This window comes from Pseudophryne corroboree, chromosome 5, assembly GCF_028390025.1.
Source record: "Pseudophryne corroboree isolate aPseCor3 chromosome 5, aPseCor3.hap2, whole genome shotgun sequence".
NCBI classification, from domain to species: Eukaryota; Metazoa; Chordata; class Amphibia; order Anura; family Myobatrachidae; genus Pseudophryne; species Pseudophryne corroboree.
This window is the reverse complement of record NC_086448.1, coordinates 320,833,515-320,850,289: the sequence shown is the minus strand read 5'-3', so window position 1 is coordinate 320,850,289 and position 16,775 is coordinate 320,833,515. Positions and strand designations below refer to the sequence as shown.

Genomic DNA, 16,775 nt, shown 5'->3' with positions numbered 1-16,775 from the left:
ATTATCTTCTAGAAGGGTCTAGATAAATGAGAAGTAGAATCTGATTGGTTGCTATGGGCAACATCCCATCTTAAATAGAACTCCCATCTTAGTAAATTTACCCCTGGGTCTGCGAACCTGAACCCACCAGGGTTATTCCCGGGACTTGTGACCCGGTCAGTGCCCCTGCTTGTGTGTGAAAGGCATGACCCAGGTTTTGAGGACCCGGGTCATGCCTAAAAGAAATTAATTGGAGGCAGTAGCACTTGGAGATTACATCATCTCCAGGTGTCCCCTGTAAGATTGAAGACCTGGTTCGGTGTGAAGGGCGATAACCCAGGTCAGCACCCATGTGGGAACAGGGACCTTGTCAGAAAGCCCCAGGTTCAGCACGTGCTCAGTGTCCCTGGTCTGGGCCGGATGTAATGCATACATGCCTACTTTTGAAAAGTAGTTTCAGGGAGATTATAGATTGCACTCTAATGAGCCTTGCGGAACGCCGCTGAGGGGGCGTGTCACATTCTACCCAAGGCGCGTGTTTATCTCCACCTATGGGTGTATCTATTGTCACACAGGGTGTGTCCTGCAGTGGCAGGTGAAAACTAAAGTACAATGCACAGTACTGGCTAAACACTGACATCACACCTACATTACAAAGGAGGGCTACATACCGACAGCACACCTATGTTACACAGCAGAGCTACCCAGCAAAAACACACCCACATTACACAGCAGAGCTACATACCGACATCACACCTATGTTACACAGCAGAGCTACATACCGACATCACACCTATGTTACACAGCAGGACTACATGCCAACAACACACCTACGTTATACAGCAGGGCTACCCACCAACATCACACCTACATTACACAGCAGGGCTACTGGCTGACATCACACCTATGTTACACAGCAGAGCTACATACCGACATCACACCTATGTTACACAGCAGAGATACATACCGACATCACACCTATGTTACACAGCAGGGCTACATGCCAACAACACACCTACGTTACACAGCAGGGCTACCCGCCAACATCACACCTACATTACACAGCAGGGCTACTGGCTGACATCACACCTACATTACACAGCAGGGCTACACGCTGACATCACACCTACGTTACACAGCAGGGCTACATGCCGACATCACACCTACATTACACAGCAGGGCTACACGCTGACATCACACCTACGTTACACAACAGGGTTACATGCCAACATCACACCTACGTTACACAGCAGGGCTACATGCCAACATCACACCTACATTACACAGCAGGGCTACACGCCGACATCACACCTACATTACACAGCAGGGCTACTGGCTGACGTCACACCTACGTTACACAGCAGGGCTAAATGCTGACATCACACCAATGTTACACAGCAGGGCTACCCACCGAACACACACCCACATTACACAGCAGAGCTACATACCGACATCACACCTTTGTTACACAGCAGAGCTACATACCTACATCACACCTATGTTACACAGCAGGGCTACTGGCTGACATCACACCTACATTACACAGAAGGGCTACACGCCGGCATCACACCTACGTTACACAGCAGGGCTACACGCTGACATCACACCTACGTTCTACAGCAGGGCTACACGCCGACATCACACCTATGTTACACAGCAGGGCTACTGGCTGACATCACACCTACATTACACAGCAGGGCTACACGCCGGCATCACACCTACGTTACACAGCAGGGCTACGCGCTGACATCACACCTACGTTACACAGCAGGGCTACACGCCGACATCACACCTACGTTACACAGCAGGACTACACGCTGACATCACACCTACGTTACACAGCAGGATAACCCGCCGACATCACACCTACGTTACACAGCAGGGCTACATGCCGACATCACACCTACATTACACAGCAGGGCTACACGCTGACATCACACCTACGTTACACAACAGGGTTACATGCCAACATCACACCTACGTTACACAGCAGGGCTACATGCCAACATCACACCTACATTACACAGCAGGGCTACACGCCGACATCACACCTACATTACACAGCAGGGCTACTGGCTGACGTCACACCTACGTTACACAGCAGGGCTAAATGCTGACATCACACCAATGTTACACAGCAGGGCTACCCACCGAAAACACACCCACATTACACAGCAGAGCTACATACCGACATCACACCTTTGTTACACAGCAGAGCTACATACCTACATCACACCTATGTTACACAGCAGGGCTACTGGCTGACATCACACCTACATTACACAGAAGGGCTACACGCCGGCATCACACCTACGTTACACAGCAGGGCTACACGCTGACATCACACCTACGTTCTACAGCAGGGCTACACGCCGACATCACACCTATGTTACACAGCAGGGCTACTGGCTGACATCACACCTACATTACACAGCAGGGCTACACGCCGGCATCACACCTACGTTACACAGCAGGGCTACGCGCCGACATCACACCTACGTTACACAGCAGGACTACACGCCGACATCACACCTACGTTACACAGCAGGACTACACGCTGACATCACACCTACGTTACACAGCAGGGCTACATGCCAACATCACACCTACATTACACAGCAGGGCTACACGCCGACATCACACCTACATTACACAGCAGGGCTACTGGCTGACGTCACACCTACGTTACACAGCAGGGCTACATGCCGACATCACACCAATGTTACACAGCAGGGCTACATACCGACATCACACCTATGTTACACAGCAGGGCTACTGGCTGACATCACACCTACATTACACAGAAGGGCTACACGCCGGCATCACACCTACGTTACACAGCAGGGCTACACGCTGACATCACATTACACAGCAGAGCTACATACCGACATCACACCTTTGTTACACAGCAGAGCTACATACCGACATCACACCTATGTTACACAGCAGGGCTACTGGCTGACATCACACCTACATTACACAGAAGGGCTACACGCCGGCATCACACCTACGTTACACAGCAGGGCTACACGCTGACATCACAGCTACGTTATACAGCAGGGCTACACGCCGACATCACACCTACGTTACACAGCAGGGCTACACGTTGACACCACACCTGCGTTACACAGCAGGGTTACACGCCAACATCACACCTACATTACACAGCAGGACTACATGCCAACATCACACCTACATTACGCAGCAGAGCTACACGCCGACATCACACCTACATTACACAGCAGGGCTACTGGCTGACATCACACCTACATTACACAGCAGGGCTACACGCCGACATCAAACCTACGTTACACAGCAGGGCTACATGCCGACATCAAACCTACGTTACACAGCAGGACTACATGCCAACATCACACCTACATTACACAGCACGGCTACATGCCGGCATCACATTTACGTTACACAGCAGGTCTACATGCCAACATCACACCTACAACACAGCAGGGCTACACGCCGACATCACACCTACATTACACAGCAGGGCTACTGGCTGACATCACACCTATGTTACACAGCAGAGCTACATACCGACATCACACCTACGTTACACAGCAGGACTACACGCCGACATCAAACCTACGTTACACAGCAGGGCTACATGCCGACATCAAACCTACGTTACACAGCAGCGCTACATGCCAACATCATACCTACATTACACAGCAGGGCTACACGCCGGCATCACATCTACGTTACACAGCAGGGCTACACACTGACATCACACCTACGTTACACAGCAGGGCTACACGCCGACATCACACCAATGTTACACAGCAGGGCTACACGCCGACATCACACCTACATTACACAGCAGGGCTACTGGCTGACATCACACCTACATTACACAGCAGGGCTACACGCCGGCATCACTCCTACGTTACACAGCAGGGCTACACGCTGACATCACACCTACTTTACACAGCAGGGCTACACGCCGACATCACACCTACGTTACACAGCAGGGCTACACGCCAACATCACACCTACGTTACACAGCAGGATAACCCGCCGACATCACACCTACATTATGGGTGTGGTATGCGTGACCGGGGGTCAGGAGACCACCAGTCAACATACCGACGTCGGGATCCCGGCAGCGGAATCCTGGCGGGGGATGACAAGTGTAGCAAGCCACGCTTCTGGCTCGGTGGTGACCTACGGCCGCCACAGTTTCTATTCCTACTCTATGGGTGTCGTGGACACCCACGAGTGGCAATAGTCCCTGTTTGTTGGCATGCCGACCGTCGGGATTGTGAGGGAGCGGGATGTAGGGGGTCACCTGACCGCCGGTCACATATCTACATTACACAGCAGGGCTACACGCCAACATCACACCTACGTTACACAGCAGGGCTACATGCCGACATTACACCTACGTTACACAGCAGGGCTACATGCCGACCTCACACCTATGTTACACATCAGGGCTACCCACCAACATCACACCTACGTTACACAGCAAGGCTACGCGCCGACATCACACCTACGTTACACAGCAGGGGTACACACTGACATCACACCTACATAACCAGCAGGGATACATACTGACATTGCACCTACATCATTATACACATACAGCATATGTGACACACATACACATGTGGCAGACATTATTCCTGCCCTGGTGGTAACTACTACTTTAAAGTTCAAAGTTTAATGTTCTTACATTAACCACTTAACTGATGATTTATTTTGCCAAAAACCGCTCCAAAATTGTCGAGTTTTTTTATGAATTAGGTGAAGAACATGAATTTAACCCTATCCCAAATGATTTTAGTTAAATATATATATATATATATATATATATTTTATTTTTATTTTATTTATTTTTTTGAAAATTGGTTTCCACACACTCCAGGTATAGAGGGGGGGGAGGGGTCTGGGGGTGGCTTGGGAGGGTTAATTTACACTCCCCAGCGCTGCCATTGTCTGCAGCCGCTGGAGGGCGGGTCCTGCCGTGCTGATCGATCAGCAATGATCGGCAGCACGGCAGACACAGGGGGAGAGTGCAGGGAGGCAGTGCTAACACTCTCTATCTGACTGGTCGCATCCTGTGCGACCAGGTCAGATACAGCACTTGCAGGCATGGTCGTATCTTATGCGACCATGCCAGGCAAGTGGTTAAAGGCCACTTCTACCACTCCTGCTGCTGCTGAGAAACAGCCTTGACCATTGTGCCAGCGCTAGTGTGATAGGCAGCCACCACTACTCACAACCCTGCGGTGGTGGCTGGCCTTTAAACAACATGATGTCTCCCCATCAGGTCCCGCCCTCCCAGGAGGTGGGGGGGGGGATTGGTGCAGACAGTGGAAATCCAGGAGCTGTAATGGTTGCAAAGGTTAGCGCACTAATTGGTGGATAGGGGTATGTGTTGGGTGTGTGATGGTCTGGGTGAGATTTGTAGATCACGTGGATGTGTGTATTAATGATAATCACTCTTAGCTAATAATTGCCATGTGCTTTTATTTTTGTTTGTAATGTCCAATGCAGTATGAAGGTTGTCCTTAATGGCAGCAACCTCTGATAGTTTAATAATCAAGGACAAGACCTGAAACAGAGATTCATAGATAGGAAATATAACAAGGAGATTGTACACAAAGCATACAAGAAATTGGAGGACACAGATAGACAAGATCTATTGAAATACAAGGAGAGGCGAGAGAAACAGCACAACAACGACATTTACTTCGTAACACAATACAACACCGGAGCAGGTAGGATGAAACAGAGCATAATGAAACACTGGGCCATTTTAATGCAAGATGATACGCTAGCGAAAATACTACCCCCACAACCAAAAGTAGTGTACAGGAAGGCCCCAGACCTAAGGGAGAAATTAGTACATAATCACATCCCACCATCAAGAACACTACAGACCACATTAGATGGTACCAAGAGAAGGAGAGGTTTCCACCACTGTGGGTCGTGTTTAGGGTGCAGAACAACAAACTCCAGAACAACACAGAACACCACAGGATTTTGCTCGCACACTACCGGTCAAAAATATGAGATTAGAGAGGAACTCACGTGTCACACAAAAGGGGTGATATACCTTATCACATGCCCATGCGGACTCCAATATGTGGGACGCACCATCAGAACACTAAAGATCAGGATCTCTGAGCACATACAGAACATAAAAAAGGGATATGAGAAACATAGTGTTTCACAGCATTTTAAGGAGACTCACATGCAGGACCCGTCCAAACTACATTTTTTGGCCATAAAACAGATAACCAACAACTGGCGAGGGGGAGACTACTTGAAAAAAATCAATAGGGAGGAACTCAGATGGATCTACAACTTGAAAACCCTTACACCAAGGGGACTCAACATAGACTACAACATTGCCGCAGCCCTTTAACAGTTATGGGTATAGATACATCATAGTCACTAGCAAAATACCCACCCTACACACCCTTTCCCCCCCCCTCCCCCCCACCCTTTTCAACCCCCCCCCCCACCTCCCCCTCATGTTGTAGGCTCGCATAGGCCAAAAAAAAAAAAAAAAAAAAAAAATTTACCTTGCCCCGATCCCCGACCCCGTACTGACGGGACAGACCACCCACATCAACCGTCCACCTGACCCTGATATCCACTACAATATAGTGACATCCCCATATCGCAATTCATCACCATTTAACTATGCAATCACTCACAGACTGCTACCTAGAGGCGCATATAGCTGGGTAAATTCTGCATCATTTAACACTGACATTGTAATCAATGTTAGAATTGAGATCTGCATTAAAAGTAAGAGCAAATTCATTAAAACACAGACGACACGACGTAAGTGATTGACAGGTGGAGATTTACCACATCCAATCACAGTGGAGGGTGTTAACCAAAGACAATCTGAATGGACCTATCAACAGAGCGATTGCATGATATAATGGCCACAGGAACATATGCTTGTAACCCTAGACAAAGGCATCCGTGCTGAAACGCGTTGGGACTTAATCAACATCACACTCATTTACAGATTTACAGCCTCGCAGATTCCCCTCTCCGGCCGGAGAAGGGAACACGGCAATTTGAACTTTGCACCAAAAGAGCGCTCACGTGGTACTGAACGTGACGCGCGAACCCGGAAGCGACAGGACGGGACACAGACGAGGAGGAGACGGAGGAGACCAGCTGCCGCTAGGCAGAGCGCGCAGCAAGGGAGACGGAGGAAACCACGGAGGGGACCGGCTGCCGCTGGGGAGAACACACACCAAGGGAGACGGAGGAAACAGAGGACTGACAGCCTGAGGGGGGAACAGCAGAGACGCGGCTCACCGGCGGCAGGCAGCAATACCTGCCCCCGGCGGTAAGTGTTAGTTCACACAGCCCACTCTTCCACACCTCAGTGCTATACACAGAAGCTGTATGACAGGCGGGACGCCGCACTGATCATACACTACAAACACCATCCAACACCCAGGCTCAGAGGGAACATAGGTACTCACCACCCCTATGGTAAAGGTGACCCGCAGGGTACACCTGACATTTACCTGAACTGGGGTCCATCCTGTATACCATTAGGAAGGTATACTGTATTAAAGGGTAGTCTGCAGGACACACCTGAAAGTGGTGGACAAACAACTGAAAGGAACCATTATTAAACTATCAGAGGTTGCTGCCATTAAGGACAACCTTCATACTGCATTGGACATTACAAACAAAAATAAAAGCACATGGCAATTATTAGCTAAGAGTGATTATCATTAATACACACATCCACGTGATCTACAAATCTCACCCAGACCATCACACACCCAACACATACCCCTATCCACCAATTAGTGCGCTAACCTTTGCAACCATTATTCCACGAAAGGAGGTAGGACGCCTTCAGGTTTAGCAGCACAATTGGCACCCCATCCCTGTGAGCGCAGCTTCCATCCCTTTCCAATTAACGAAATCCAGGAGCTGCAAGTAAATTTGCGGGCCAACGGTGGTGCAGTGGATGAGGGCTAAGGATGTGCAGGAGAGGTGAACCAGTGTGTGGTGTGTGGGGGTAGGATTGGAGCTGTGAGGAGAGAGAGCGAGCAGGAGAGGGGAATCCGGGTGGGGCACAGGGGGCGGAGGTGCCATGGATGGAGAAGGTGGGAGGGTTTGGAGCTGTGAGGAGAGAGAGCAAGTAGGAGAGGGGAATCTGGGTGAAGGACAGGGGGTGGGGGTGCCGTGGATGGAGAAGGGGGGAGGGGTTGGAGCTGTGAGGAGACATCATGAGTAGGAGAGGGGAATCTATGTGGGGTACTAGGGTTGGGGGCTGCGGATGGGGAAGGCAGGGAATTTGGAGCCGCAGGGGAGATAGAGTAATCGTGGGTACACACTGCTCGATATATCTGCAGATAAATTGATCTGCAGATATATCTAAAGCTGGTTCGGGCAGTGTGTTGTGCATACACACTGCCCGATCCGTAGTGAGTGACGTCACAAACCGCCCAGTTTTCATCCAGCTGCTGCAGCATGTGATATATACGGGCAGTCGGCTGACCGCCCGTACACACACAATAATGGTGGTCATTCCGAGTTGTTCGCTCGCAAGCTGCTTTTAGCAGCTTTGCACACGCTAAGCCGCCGCCTACTGGGAGTGAATCTTAGCATATTAAAATTGCGAACGAAAGATTAGCAGAATTGCGAATAGACACTTCTTAGCAGTTTCTGAGTAGCTCCAGACTTACTCGGCATCTGCGATCAGTTCAGTGCTTGTCGTTCCTGGTTTGACATCACAAACACACCCAGCGTTCGCCCAGACACTCCTCCGTTTCTCCAGCCACTCCCGCGTTTTTCCCAGAAACGGTAGCGTTTTTTCACACACTCCCATAAAACGGCCAGTTTCCGCCCAGAAACACCCACTTCCTGTCAATCACATTACGATCACCAGAACGAAGAAAAAACTTTGTAATGCCGTGAGTAAAATTCCTAACTGCATAGCAAATTTACTTGGCGCAGTCGCACTGCGGACATTGCGCATGCGCATTAGCGACTATTCGCTCCGTTGCGACAAAAAAATAACAAGCGAACAACTCGGAATGACCCCCAATATACCAATATATCTGTAGATATATTGGTCATCGTGTGTGCTGCAGGGCCTACGTGATATGTCTGTGAATGACAGTGTTCTCAGACATATTGTTGGTACACACTGGCCAACGGGGCAGCCATATATCGGCCGTTCAATAGAGCTTACTCACTGACAGGGGACCAGCTTGTAATAGGGGCAGTAATAGAGGTTCCCACATTTGTACCCCAGTGGCAAATCCAGGGTTTTATTTTGTGGGGGGGTCCGTATGATTACATACACATATATAATACAGAATACACCATACATACACACATACATATATAACTCACACACCCACACAGACATACCTCCCTACTCACCAAGCAGGGGATCAGCTTAATCCAGGACAAGGCACCATTCTATTAGGGCCCGCCCCCAAAATGCCGCGATTCAACCTTTTGGATGATAGGACCACTGCGGCTCTGCTGCCTGTCACTGACTGTGGTGCTGGCACCTCTGAGTGGATGCCGAGGATTGGTGACTGGAGGAGATTGCACAGACTCCTCCAAACTGCAGGCCTCTGTCAGGTGCAGGCGGGCTGTCTAAAAGCATGGTGAGTGACGTGCTACTGGGGGCGGGACCACATATAGCATTCAGTCCCTCTGTTCTACTGGCCCCTCCCCATTTAATTCCGGTAAGAGAGAAGGGGGCGCGTGCAGTGGGAATCCGGGAGTTGCACTTCAGTTTGCGGGGCAGCGGGGGACCCTGGCAAAATACGGGAGCCAAGTAGGCAAGTCCGATATAATGGCGCTCGAGTTCGGTGGCCATGCGGGATGCCGGCCGAACTCAGACGTTTTTTTAATGGGGCAATCACTTACAGGACATGGTGGATGCCGGCCGAATTCGGCCGTTTTTTTAATGGGGTAATCACTTACAAGCAGAGCCGGCCTTAGCTTTAGGCAGGCTAGGCATTTGCCTAAGGCATCCAAGCATGTCTAGGGGCATCCAAGCATGTCCCTGCAGTATCTCATGCTGGGAGGGACAGTCCGCAAACTAACTGTTACTTTCCAAATGTATTCAATCAGTACTTGTATACACTGCTGTTTACATTTGTAAAAAAAAATGCACACTGTGCCTTAAACTTCCTCTGACATGCTTGAAAGCCCCTGACTTGTGAGACCTCAGACAGACAGCAGAAGCCAAGTAAATGCAATTCCTGGACCTGTGACATTTTCACTGACTATATAAGGTTATTACTGGATGGCTTCTATAACACATGTGTATTTTGGAAGACTGCTTCACAGAAACCTGACATCACCTATACTGCTTGTGCACATAGGGGAGGGGGACCCTGTTATCCTGTATCCCTTATCCCTGTGCAATCCCCAGGTGTCTGCAGGGACATAACATGGGCAATGTTCTCCCCACACTTTATTTCCTAGTCAGTCCATGCCGTAAAATTCCCCTGCCACCCAGCACTGTAACGTGGTCAGTAAGTTGCGTTGTGCTTTTCTATATGAAACATCAGTGCAGCATGACTTCCGGACACATCAGACTGGACGGCAGAGCATATCACTCCCACAGTATAAAGTAAAGGGCATGCAGTAACAGACACCAGCAAACACACTGAATAGTGAAGAGAATGGACAGTTTCTACATGTTTGATACTGGTCTTTTTGTATAACCAGCAAGTGTGGCAGTATCTGTGGCAGTATATGTGTATTATGGGCATTACTAATGTGGGGCATATGTGTAAGGTACATTACTGTGTGGCATTATGTGTATTATGGGCATTACTAATGTGGGGCATATGTGTAAGGTTCCTTTACTGTGTGGAATTATATGTATTATGGTCATTACTGTGTGGCATTGTGCAGAGATGAACTGGCCCACAGGGTAACCCCCCGGTGGGCCCCACTACCTGAGCGTTGCAGGTACAGATGCAGAACTAGCGGCGGAGCTAGGGGGCACCAGACAAAATTTTGCCTAGGGCATCAAATTGGCTAGGGCCGGCTCTGCTTACAAGGTATGGTTTTGTCTTGTAAGTGATTGCCCCTTTAAAAAAATGTCTGCGTTCCATCAGCATCCTGCACGTCCGCTGAACTTGGGCGTCATTACATCCAGCCCCATAACCAGATTAAAGCCGGGTTTACTGTATGTCTGAAAGGGGCGTCGCATTATTTTTTAAAAGAGCAGTTTCTACCGTACATCCTGTGATAGAGAGGTGTTGATGACTGTTCTGTGTTACACAATGAGTGACTGGAGGGCCTGGCCTCTAATGAGCTGAAAGACAACATCCTGCTATTGTGTGAAATATCTTACAAGTATTCTAGTGATCCCAGATTAAACAATAGAATACTATGTATCCATACAATGTGCTTTGGAATTAACAGACTCCCATAGAATTGTATGAACAGCTTGTATACCTTTCTTGAGACATCACTATGTGATTACATTTTATTCTGTTTGTATATCGTAGTCTGTATATTTATGATATGTTTCAAACATGGGGCCTGATTCAGACCTGATCGCTGCTGTGCATTTTCGCACAGCGGCTGATTATTGAATGAATGCGCATGCGTATGCACCGCAATGCACATGCTTGTCGCCAAACAGCGACAGGATGGTGCAAAAATTTCGATCGCACGGGCGTTCGCAAGGTGATTGACAGGAAGAGGCCGTTTGTGGGTGGTAATTGAACGTTTACTGGGTGTGTCCGTAAAAACACAGGCGTTCCCAAACGTTTTCTGGGAGGGTGTGTGACCTCAGCTCCGGTCCCGATCAGCCTCTTCTGATCGCACTGTAGGAGTAAGTCCTGGGCTGCGCACAGACTGCACACACTGGAAAAACCATTCGGTGGTGAGTGAGTTGCGAACGGATTTGCAGCTGTCCGCTGACTGAGGGACATTTTTGCACTGTGTACACATATGATCGCACACTTGCATGGGGCAAATTTACACTCCCCCAGGGAGGCGACTATCTGATTGCAGGACAGTAAAATTTGCAGCACAGCGATCAGGTCTGAATTACCCCCCATAGTCCAATATTCGATTCCTAGGAATGAACAGTTGCAAATTTCACATATGCTCATCCACAAGAATGATGGTATTCCAGCATCGCATATACAGTATTCATGCACACCCATATAAGTACAAGAAAAAAAAAATACAATACTGGTGGCTGTGAGGTGCTGGAGAAGGGCTCCCAAAAAGTTGGTGTACATAGCAAAGGACCATAGGTCATGACCACTTACCTGGGCATGTTCAAAGTTTAATGTTACTGTATTTGAAGTACTCCTTCAATAAATATTAATGTATGCATTCTTAAAAAATAATAGGAAACTGCTAATAGAGCCGAGCATTAAGAATAAGATGCATTACATTGTGCAGTTGGTCTGTACTTCCAACCACAAGCATTATTAGGGACAAACCCTTTAATGCAAACTGGAAGGACATCACCTGTGTCATCAACTGACCTGCCATATTTGCTACAGTCTGGGTCCCTTAACGTGATTATTATGTAATATTGCTGGTAGCAAGACCATTGAGACTGAACGACTACACGGTCACATTGGGCCTGATTCAGGTGTGGTACCAATATACAGTACTTTGGGCATGTGCTGGATGGGTCCTGCTACATAGGACGCAGAGCAGCAGCAGACTGTCAGTGATTGATAGTTGCTGCCATCTCGGGGTGGGAATTGGGCAGCAACAGCCTCCATTTGTGAAAATGGAGACGTGATGCCGATATTTAGCAGGTGGGAAGAGATCTGGGATCTTCTCTGTGACCGGTGACTTGAGCGGTACCAAGGGGCCATAAGCCGCCCGACGGTGACTTCGATGCTGTGTCCCAGGATGCAGGACAGATCACTGCTGCAGCAGGAGGCAATTGCTTGTAATAGACACCTCCTGCTGCATCAACATATAGTGTGCCCCCTAGGATTAGTGCAGGGCTGGGTGCATAGGTGCCAAGCATGTGTGCTTAAAAAGGGGACACAACAGGCTGAGGAGGGGGTGCGGCCCCGCCTGCATCACTATTGGAGGGCAGTCTGCCCCCTCAACATCACTAATGGGGGGGTGTCCCAGCAGTGATGTCACTGATGGGGGTGTGTCCAGCACCTGCACAGGTGCTAGGCTTCCCCCAAGCACTCCCTGTAATGTGAATAGATATTGTGCGTGCGCGCGGCATCTATTCATGCAGTGCAGCAGGGGGCGGCTGTTTTAGTAGGGAACTGTTAAAGGGGGAGGACACATTTTGCCCTTTAAAAATCAGGCAGGGCACGGCACTAACCATACAGCGTAAGGAAGCAGCGGTGATATAAACTCCAACCACATCTGAATCAAGCCCACTTTGTGTCACTCCTTTCCCCTTTCCCAGTCTTTCCTCACTAACACCCCACCCTCCTTCACCTTGAGCACAGGAACGTGCAGTGAGGTAAATGGCTCAGAAGGCGCTGGGTAGTACCAGAGCCAGATTTACACACAATGTATGAGCCATGTGGGCATTATACACAGGTGCAGCAGTATATACTGCTGGAAATTTGGTGAGTTTTGATCAGAGATGTGCGGAAAAGGTAGGAGTGCCTCACCCGCCATAGACTTTTTACTCCAAAGCTATGATTAGAATAGAACAAAGAAAATATTTATAATATATTCTTTGTATTTTTCATATACTTTATATAGTAAAATCTCTGGCATATACGTTAGTATGACAGGAAAGGCTCTGCCTCACCCCGCGGCATGACACTGCTGAAGCAATCTCTTTTCGGCTGACTTCCGGTGGTCGGGCCAAAGAGAAATATGCCGTTTTATTGAGCTCCCGGAGCTCCATACTACGTAGCAGTACAGCGTGGTGTGTAGAAAGACGGACCCGACAACAGCAAAGGGCCGGCCGGGATAAAGCAGGAGAAGGGGACGCAATAGTAGCAGCGCTCGGCTCCATGCAAGGGAGTCAGGACGTGGTAGCACACGGCGACGCCCTTGGTCGGAGAGACGACCGGGCACACAAGTCTGCACAGACCGAAGCTGACAGGCAAGGCAAAGCAGCAGGGGGAAGCGGTGGGTGACAGCCCCGTTCAGGGTAAGAAGCGGCAAAAAAAGCCGCAGGAGGGACGCTGGATGCAAATGTACAACGCAGACCCATACACAGACCCAGCGCTGCAATAGCCCTCATCTATGGAACATCCCACTCCCCTGCACGTATTATACACCAAGTATGTACTGTTGAGACATAGTAAGCATATGGTGACGGGGAAGAAATATATGATTGAAAACAGACCCTAGCAGGCTCTAGATGGTGGAGAAGCGAGCTAAGTAGAGAAAAGTGAGCAGATGGTGGTGAATGCTGCTTGTAGCAGCCACAGTTTGTGATCGGTGTGGCTTTAGGGTGAGACTCTAAAACCAGTGAATACTGGGGATATATCCTGCTGCTAGCATATGTAAGAGAAGCGGAATAGTATAGACCCCCTTTCCCACAGCGATCTACATCTGTTTACAGGCATGCTCAAACTTGAAAATTATATTATTGAAAATCTCTGGTTAACTAGGTACAAGTCGAAAGCAGCTACCCATATGTGAACTGCTTTAAGTGACTGTTGAAATATATATGTTATTCATGTAATTGGAGAGAAAGGCGAAAGCCCATGCTGTGGAAGTGAAAGAAAGACCGTCTGTGAGAAAAGCTGGTCACAGCCAATAAGCAGACCCCTCTCCATAGACAAACAGCTGGTGAACGCTGGCCTTAGACAGACCAGTGCTGTCCTAGGGAGAGACGTTAAAACCAGTGAAGGTTGGGGATATATACTGCAACTAGCATATGAAAGAGAACAGGTACAGCGAAATAGCATATACCCCACCCCCCACTGTGATTTATATATGTGTAGAGGTCAAGCTCAAACCTGAAAATCATATTATTGAAAATCCATGGTTAACTGGGTACAAGTCGAAAGTAACTACCTTTATGCGAACTGCCTTAAGTGATTGCTGAGATATATGCTTTTCATATAATTGGAGAGAAAGGCGAAAGCCCATGCAATGGCAGTGAAAGAAAGACGGCCTGTGAGGAAAGCTGGTCATAGCCACGAAGACATAAAACTCTTAACAAAAGCTAGAAAAAAATGGACAAATACGTGGCAAAACAACAACAGAAAGAAAACAAGAGAGTCCAGATGGCAAGAGTGAAGGATAAATCAATGTCACTAGTGACACCACCCAGCTCACCAGCCCCAGGCCAAGCTAAAAATCAAGGAGATAAAGATAGAACACCAGAAAAGGCAAAAATGGATACAGTGGCTAAAGTACAAGAAATATTTGAACTGATATCTCCCATATTAGATTAAAAAAACTGGCAAGAGTGAAAGAATCCCTGGATGCCATATTGGCACAATTAAAACAGCATGGGAAAAGAATAGAAGAAGTAGAACAACGTGTCTCAAATCTAGAAAATGAGCATGAAAAGGAAACAAATCCATTTAAATCACAACAATCTGAGATTCTGGCGCTACAAGAAAAAATAGAAGAAATGGAAAACAAAAATTGCGCAATAATTTGAGGATAGTAGGACTCCCAGAAGCAGTGAAACAAAAAGATCTAAATGATAGAGTAACAATCTGGCTCCCATCTGAATGAAAATGTGCTGGCCTAAACGGCTAATTGACCATAGAAAGAGTACACCGTATAGGACAAGAAAGAACCGAAACACAACGGCCACGCCAAGTGATCTTAAGAGTCCTAAACTACATGGACAAAGTCACACTGATGGAGGCATACAGAAGATCAAAAGGAATTGAGTATCAAGGGCAAAGGCTACTGATATTTCAAGACTTTTTGCATCAAGTGGCCATGAAAAGGAAGGTGTTTGTACCAGCATGTAAGGCACTGCATGAACTGGGAATAAGATCTGTTTTGATGTACCCAGCTAAACTAAGAGTGAGTTTAATGGAAAACAGCATATGTTTGAAAAATCAAAACTAGCGAAGAATTTCGTGGACTCAATTAAAGGGACACCTCCCACTAGTGGGAAGGAGACTTAAAATGTGTAAGATTGCTAAAATAGAAAGACGAGAAATGTGATCTAAATAACAGGCAAAATATGTTTTGTATATGCCTGCAGCTAATAGGGGTTTTTATAATATCTTTCTTTAAAGATCGCATAGTTCTAAAACTTGAGGTTAAAATAGGCAGAAAATTGAAAATACAGGTTGAGTATCCCATATCCAAAATGCTTGGGACCAGACGTATTTTGGATATCGGATTATTCCGTATTTTGGAATAATTGCATACCATAATGAGATATCATGGTGATAGGACCCAAGTCTAAGCACAGAATGCATTTGTGTTTCATATACACCTTATACACACAGCCTGAAGGTCATTTTAGACAATATTTTTAACAACTTTGTGCATTAAACAAAGTGTGTGTACATTCACACAAATCATATATGTTTGATATACACCTTATACACACAGCCTGAAGGTCATTAAATACAATATTTTTGATAACTTTGTGTATTAAACAAAGTTTGTGTACATTGAGCCATCAGAAAACAAAGGATTCACTATCTCACTCTCACTCAAAAAATTCCGTATTTCGGAATAATCCGTATTTCGGAATATTTGGATATGGGATACTCAACCTGTATATATATCACACACTAGGGTGGGGAAAAGCAGAAAAAAAACAAGACTATATGATATTAGAAAGAGTGAAAAGGTACATAATATAGATCAGAGGTTCCCAAACTGTGTGCCGTGGCTCCCTGGGGTGCCTCGGGACACTTGCA

General features: G+C 47.7%; 1 protein-coding gene across 1 annotated transcript in view; it reads left to right on the top strand.

Moving 5' to 3' along the window:
* The window catches only part of MATCAP2 (microtubule associated tyrosine carboxypeptidase 2), a 169,649-nt gene that overhangs the window by 4,714 nt on the left and 148,160 nt on the right, over positions 1-16,775 (top strand). The window lies entirely within an intron of this gene.